Genomic DNA, 8,236 nt, shown 5'->3' with positions numbered 1-8,236 from the left:
ACTCAGACTCACGTCCATCAAGTCAGTGATGCCATCCAGCCATCTCATCCTCTGTCGTCCCCTTCTCTTCCTGCCCCCAATCCCTCCCTGCATCAGAGTCTTTTCCAATGAGTCAACTCTTCGCATGATGTGGCCAAAGTACTGGAGTTTCAGCTTTAGCATCATTCCTTCCAAAGAAATCCCAGGGCTGATCTCCTTCAGAATGGACTGGTTGGATCTCCTTGCAAAACTCTCAAGAGTTTTCTCCACTCTCTTTTCCGGTTATCGCGGCATAGAGAACTATGAGCAGCAAAGTCTCCCGCGACACCCTCTACGAGGCAGTGAGGGAAGTCCTGCACGGGAACCAGCGCAAGCACAGAAAGTTTTTGGAGACGGTGAAGCTTCAGATCAGCCTGAAGAACTATGACCCTCAGAAGGACAAACGCTTCTCGGGCACCGTCAGGCTTAAGTCCACTCCCCGCCCCAAGTTCTCCGTGTGTGTCTTGGGGGACCAGCAGCATTGTGATGAGGCCAAGGCTGTGGATATCCCCCACACGGACATCGAGGCGCTGAAAAAACTCAACAAGAATAAGAAACTGGTCAAGAAGCTGGCCAAGAAATATGATGCCTTTTTGGCTTCAGAGTCTCTGATCAAGCAGATCCCCCGAATCCTGGGCCCAGGCCTGAACAAGGCTGGCAAGTTCCCTTCCTTGCTGACCCACAATGAGAACATGGTGGCCAAAGTTGATGAAGTGAAGTCCACGATCAAGTTCCAGATGAAGAAGGTGCTGTGTCTGGCAGTGGCTGTTGGCCACGTGAAGATGACAGATGATGAGCTTGTGTACAACATCCACTTAGCTGTCAACTTCCTGGTGTCATTGCTCAAGAAAAATTGGCAGAACGTCAGGGCCTTGTACATTAAAAGCACTATGGGCAAGCCCCAGCGTCTGTACTAAGGCACAGCTTAATAAACCATACTAAACCAAAAAAAAAAAGAGTTTTCTCCAACACCACAGTTCAAAAGCATCAGTTCTTTGGCGCTCAGCCTTCTTCACGGTCCAACTCTTACATCCATACATGACCACAGGAAAAACCATAGCCTTGACTAGACGGACCTTTGTTGGCAAAGTAATGCCTGTGCTTTTGAATATGCTATCTAGGTTGGTCATAACTTTCCTTCCAAGGAGTAAGCATCTTTTAGTTTCATGGCTGCAGTCACCATCTGCAGTGATTTTGGAGCCCCCCAAAATAAAGTCTGACACTGTTTCCACTGTTTCTCCATCTCTTTCGCATGAAATGATGGGACCGGATGCGTAAGATAGTGAAATGGCCCCAGAGTTGAGGATTTGCTACCTGGGCCCTGTGGAAGTTGGAGAAGGCAATGACAACCCACTCTGGTACTCTTGCCTGGAAAATTCCATGGACAGAGGAGCCTGGTAGGCTGCAGTCCATAGGGTCAGGAAGAGTTGGACACAACTGAGAGAATTCACTTTCACTTTTCACTTTCATGCATTGGGGAAGGAAAAGGCAACCCACTCCAGTGTTCTTGCCTGGAGAATCCCAGGGATGGGGTAGCCTGATGGCCTGCCATCTATGGGGTCACACAGAGTCGGACCTGACTGAAGCTACTTAGCAGCAGCAGCAGAAACCTATGGAAGTATTAAGTAGAAGTAAGGATCTGTAGTAAGAATCACTTTAGTAATAGTCTTCTGGTCTTTAGACTTTCACATTCTGTAATGCTTACCTGTAACAATGAATATGGAATTGCCAATCCAGCCTGATGTCATTGTTGCCCTGAATTTCCTGCATGTATGGTTTCACCTTGGGTTGCACTGGCAACTGGCACGTGCTGAGCCAGAACACTGGACTTTCAAGACAATTCTGACTTCTATGGTTTCCACACACATGCATTTAAATGCACTTGTAACTGGTTAATTACCATGAAGCATAACTTCTACTTAATAAGTTTATCTGCTTCTAAAAAACAAAATTCCTTGAAGTATCTTTGCTTTTTTCTCTCCCTAGGCCTAGTTATCTTGAAGAATGTTTCCTGGCATCACTGAAAAAGGCTAAGAGGAGAAACCAAAGTTCATATTTCAGAGATTACTATAGGAGTGTCTCACGGGTATATCTAATCTTTTCACTCAGTGAGTTCTGAATTAATATATTTCTCGGAAATGTGTTTGGCACTGTGACACAAAATCTGTTTACAGGATCTTGTTTTACATATATAAACACATTATTATATATATATATTTGCACACATACACACACATATATATATATATGCACACACATATGTATATATACACAACTATATACACACATGGGCTTTCCTGGTGGCTCAGATAGTAAAGAATCTGCCTGCAATGTGGGAGACCCGGGTTCAGTCCCTGGCTTGGGAAGATCACCTGGAGAAGGGAATGGCAACCCACTCCAATATTCTTGTCTGGAGAATTCCATGGACAGAGGATTCTGTCAGGAGACAGTCCATGGGGTTGCAAAGAGTCGGAAAAAATTGAGCAATTAACACACACATACATATATATATGTAAAATATACATACAAATATATTTTTCAATTATACAATCAAAAATAATGTGTAGTTAAAATAAAGATGACTTTTGGGAGGCTGCCCTGTATTTCAGTACTCAGGTCATGAATAATAATAATGAACCTACAAGATTCTTAAAGGCAGACCATTTTGATGACTATACTAACTCTGAAATCTATTTTGACAGCGATACCCATTTTGATCTTTACCTCCTTGGGGTCATTTCACTCTCTTAGTTGTAGTTGAATTCAATCCATTTCAACCACAGAAAATTCTACTAGCATCTACATATGTGTGTGTGTGGGGGGGGGGCAGGATGTGTGTGTGCACGTGTTAGTCGTTCAGCCATGTCTGACTCTTTGTGACCTCATGGACTATAGTTCACCAGGCTCCTCTGTCCATGGAATTTTCTGGGCAAGAATACTGGAATGGGTAGCCATTCCCTTCTCCAGGGGATCTTCCTGACCCAGGGATCAAACCCAGGTCTCCTGCACTGCAGGAGGGTTCTTTACCATCTGAGCCACCAGGAAAGTCCCACTGACATCTATAATCTATACAAAATTGCCACAAAATTGCTTGTCAAAGATGATGACACCCCTCCCCAAAGTATATCCTTTGTCCTTGGTGGAAAGAACGTCTTCTGGGTCCTTTCAGGGAATCTTTAGGACGTGGATGGTTCATGCCAAATCCACTGCAGCAATTTTGTTTATGTCAAAATTTTTTTAAGTTATTCCTCAACATAGTACTTGGATTTGCTGCCATTTTCATTAATCATCAGCTATCAGTGTCACCTGATCAATTATGTGGCCCACTTACAGTTGCAATGCTACCAGAGTGAATCTAGAAACTCTAGCATATAGATTGATATTAATTCAGTCAATCTGAATAAATTATGCACTCAGAATACCTATCTACAGTCCCCGGTACTTCTGTAATATAAATACTAATCTAAATTGTGAAAATGAAACACTGAAAATCTTTTGGTATAATGCCTTTTTTCAAGGTTGTCTTTAACTGAAAATCCCCAGAGGATTTTAAACTGTTACCTAATTCAACGTTTCTCAATATTGGCTAAATTTCAAAATCAGCTGGGGAGACTGAAGATTCTTAATATACAAGTCATTCCCAAACCAATGCATTAGTATTCCTGGAGAGGAATTCTGGCATCAGGACTTTTGAAAGCTCCCTGGACAATTTCACTGCATAGACAAGGTTGAGAAATACTGCTTTTGTCACTGAACAAAAGTTGGGTCCCCGTGCCCACACACAGTAAAACAAATCTAATGACTCTGGATTGAGGTGAAGTAAAGTGCAGCGTTTACTACATGGTGCCAAGCAAGAAGTCTGAGTAGCTAGTGCTTAAATGTCTGAACTCCCTGAAGGCTTTCAGGGAAAGAGTCTTAAAGATAGGATAAGGGAGGTGGGTTTGTATGGTGCATGATCAGTTCAGGGACGCTCTTCTGATTGATTGGTGGTGAGGTAATTGGGAGTCAGTATCATTAGCCTTCTAGATCTAACTGGTCAGGAGTCTACATGCTTCTGCCAGCATACAGTTAACTTCTTCCACCTGGTGGGAGTTCTGGTATTTGCAAAACTGCTCAAAGGTTGTGGCTCAGAATATTGTCTATAGCCCTTGAGGAGATCCATGATTCTATTTAATGGCTAAACCATTATTATTTTGTCTTGTTTGATTGTTTGTATTGCCTTTGACTGCTTGACTTGACTTTCTGTATTTTCTCATTGTCTTCTTAAATTTACACTTTGGAACTCAGGGAAAGCCTAGGAGGCTAAAGTTTTTCTACAGATAGGAGGCAAGCACAGGACATGAGGGAGAGAGGTTTGTTCTGGGAAGACCCCATAGGGCCCTGCTTGGTTACACTTACAGAAGACAGTGATAAATGTCTGATACAGAGGCTGAATGTTGGCCATCCAAAAGATATGTCCAGGTTCTGATCTCCAGAACCTATGTCTACTAATTACCTTATATGATGAAGAGACTGAATATTGTCTTATATGGCAAAAGAAGTGATTAACAATCTTAACAGGCTTTTCCTAAATTATCTGGGTGGGTCCCAAAAGGAATCACCTGTATCTGTGTAAAAGCAAGGAGGAGGGAGTTTAGGGACAGACACACAGAGAAGAGGATATTTACAAAGGAGAAGATGCAGTGAGGTTGGAGGCAGAGATTAGGGTGATGCAGCTATAAGCCTAGAATGGCTGGCTACCACTAAAAGTTAAGTAGAAGCATCCAGTGGATTGTTCCTCACAACCCTTGAAGGGAGTGTGGCTTCACCAACGGATTTCAGACTTCTGGCTTCCAGAATTATAAGAGAAGAAATTTGTTATTTTTTTAAGCTGCCAAATTTGCGGCTATTTGGTAACTGTCCATATGAAAACTGATACAAGGAGGAATAAAAAGCAAATTTATTTTTCCAGGAAATGTCCACATGTTTAAGGCAGGGTGGATATAGTCTTAGATAATGGCTAACAGGAAACACACATAGCACATATCTGGTACCTGGAACTGTCCTGTGCATTTGCTGTGAAGAGGAACAAAGGCAGTAGAACATAGTACACACTCTGATCCTTGAACAACTTAGAGGTTAGGGGTGCCAATACTCTGTGCAGTCAAAAATCTGTTTAACTTTCCAGGTGACCATCTATATTTGAGGTTCTGCATCTGGGGATCTAACCAGCTGTGAATCATATAGTACTGAGTATGTATTTATTGGAAAAAAATCTAAATATAAGTGGACCCACACAGTTCAAACCTGTGTTGTCCAAGGGTCAACTGTATGTATAAGTGTAGAGACAGAGCTAGCAGAATGAGCATCTCCCCATCCTTTCAGCATTGAGATATATTTTGACGTGTGAACAGCTGAACCACAGGGGGTCCTCCAGAAGACAAACTCTAAGCATGGCAAAGGAACTAAGAACATACAGCCCACCATGTAACAATGCATATTTCCTGATTCAGGAAATAATCTTTTGTAGCTTGAGGAACTCAAGTAGAGAGTTTGCAAATCAAAGGTTGATGCTATCAGTCAGAGGCCCTGTTGAAATAGCTTTTTGCTAAATGATCAAAAGAAGGGAAAGAATAAGCCTCCTCAGGCCATCAGAGTTTCTCTAGCACTTTGCATATTTGAAATTTATTTAATTCTTTCAACAACTGTATTTTATAGGCACTATCTTTATTTGCACATTAGGAAATTAGTCTCAGAGTACTTGCTCAATTAAAATGCCAATGGAAAAGTGGAGATTTGAGCACAGTAGGCTGGCTCTTCTACCTGTGCTTCTGCCCACATAGCTACATCTTAGTGAGTGGGAATCTGAGGTTTCAATGTGTCACACTTAGTAAGTCAGGGTCACCTTCCTGGACAGGTGACCCATTCAGTTACACAGGACTCTGAACTTAAAATAGTCCTGTGATTAGCTTAATTCATCTTGAAATCTTAATTTTAAACAAATACAGCCCTTAAACAATGAGCTATACATTTTTTCAATTGGTTCTCCAAATTACATAGCCAGGCTTGCTCTAAGTTTTGGAATTTTCCTGAATAGTTTAATTCTATTCTTGGGTTTCCATTCCTTACTTTACAGAGTGCTTATGTGCACATGACATTAAAAACTATATTTCAGAGTTTCTAAATGCATACTTTAACATCATTTTTGAATATTGCTGATTTTTGGATGTGCCTTTCAAAAAATGGCATCATATATTCCTTGTTGTTCTGGTGGCAGTTCTGAGTAGCTGTGACCTACACTTGTGCAAAGATAATCATTGCTATCCACATTACCATTAAATCAACTTAGCTACATTAACAACACATATTGTGTTTAATTATCACTCAACATGTCTTCAAAAAGATTGTCACACTTTTTACAAAACTCTGTGAATCATCACTAGACACTCTGTTAAAGAGCAATTTTTAGTTTATTTGACCTCATTGCAATAAGAGAAAACACCCCCTTGATAGTCTTAGAATTAACTTAGTAGAATGAAATCAGAAGTGGGATCTTTATAAGGATTTGGAGAACTCTGAGCTCAAGTGGTCTAAGGTGGCTCTTTTAAGGTGGAGAACCAAAAGGCCTAAGCCGAAATATGTTAGCCTTTGTCCCATTCCTTTACTGTTTGGGAATTTCCTGAAGCAACATGCACAAGGTATGTATGGGTTGACAAATTTATCTTTCCTGAAACAAGCTAATATCATGGGCTACAGGTTTTGTTTTTAAAACTAAAGTTTACTGTGTTCACAGGAAATGTACAGTTTATACTAATGGGAGTCATACTGCAATTCCGCATTTTGTTACAGAGCAAAAGGCACCACAGAAAGGAAACAGCCGACAAGCACAAAAAGCTATGCAACATTTTGGCACCAAGTTGGGAAGAGCATAGCCTATCAAACTAGATACAATGTAATTGGAGTCAGAAGAAATTGCCAATTTCTTTAGAAGAGGAATTTTTTTAAAAAACAAGTTAGTAAGAAGGTTTTCTGTTTCAGGCCAATCCATTGTTCAACTTTTGACAGCTTGCCAGGAAATTTGCATTTTGCAGAGAGCTGTTTAATTTCCATGTGCTTCAACTCAGTGAATGAAGAAGAGTTTATTTTATTTAGAATGGACCAGCAGAAAAATTTGGCAGGTGTCAGAAACTTGGAAGAATACCCCAGAAGCTATAACAAAACTTTTGTAAAAAAGAAATGCTGTACCATCAACAGTATTGGGGACACAATGATACAATTGCATGGGAAAACCAATATATAAATGACTCCAAATTGAAAAGAGATTTAAAAATTCAGACATTGAATTTAAAACCACTTGGGTTATACCATATAACCCAATAATTAAAAGAGTTTCCTTTATGGACTATGTGTTAATTACTCAGTCCTATAGGACGCTACAACCCTATGGACTGTAGCCCACCAGGCTCCTCTGTCTGTGGAATTCTCCAGGCAAGAATAATGGAGTAAGATGCCATTTCCTTCTCCAGAGGATCTTCCATACCCAGGGATTCAACTCGGTCTCCTGCATGGCAGGCAGATTCTTTACCATCTGAGTCACCAGGGAAGCCCATTTTAAATGCTCAAAATTCTCCAAGCCAGGCTTCAGCAGTATGTGAACCATGAACTTCCTGAGGTTCAAGCTGGTTTTAGAAAAGGCAGAGGAACTAGAGATCAAATTGACAACATCTGCTGGATCATGGAAAAAGCAAGAGTTCCAGAAAAACATCTATTTCTGCTTTATTGACTATGCCAAAGCCTTTAACTGTGTGGATCACAATAAACTGTGGAAAATTCTGAAAGAGATGGGAATACCAGACCACCCGATCTGATCTGCCTCTTGAGAATTTTGTATGCAGGTCAGGAAGCAACAGTTAGAACTGGACATGGACCAACAGACTGGTTCCAAATAGGAAAAGGAGTATGTCAAGGCTGTATATTGTCACCCTGCTTATTTAACTTCTATGCAGAGTACATCATGAGAAACGCTGGACTAGAAGAAACACAAGCTGGAATCAAGACTGCTGGGAGAAATATCAATAACCTCAGATATGCAGATGACACAACCCTTATGGCAGAAAGTGAAGAGGAACTCAAAAGCCTCTTGATGAAAGTGAAAGTGGAGAGTGAAAAAGTTGGCTTAAAGTTCAACATTCAGAAAACGAAGATCATGGCATCCGGTCCCATCACTTCATGGGAAATA

At 40.9% G+C, this 8,236-nt stretch overlaps 1 pseudogene across 1 annotated transcript; it reads left to right on the top strand.

Moving 5' to 3' along the window:
* Window positions 1–251: 251 nt before the first annotated feature.
* Window positions 252–964, top strand: LOC104989289 (annotated as a pseudogene). Its single transcript, XR_825358.1, has one exon. The product of XR_825358.1 is annotated as a 60S ribosomal protein L10a pseudogene (transcript).
* Window positions 965–8,236: the final 7,272 nt, after the last annotated feature.

The sequence above is a fragment of the Bison bison genome, unplaced genomic scaffold (genome assembly GCF_000754665.1).
Source record: "Bison bison bison isolate TAMUID 2011002044 unplaced genomic scaffold, Bison_UMD1.0 scf7180017864149, whole genome shotgun sequence".
NCBI classification, from domain to species: Eukaryota; Metazoa; Chordata; class Mammalia; order Artiodactyla; family Bovidae; genus Bison; species Bison bison.
This window is presented reverse-complemented; position numbering and strand designations above follow the sequence as displayed.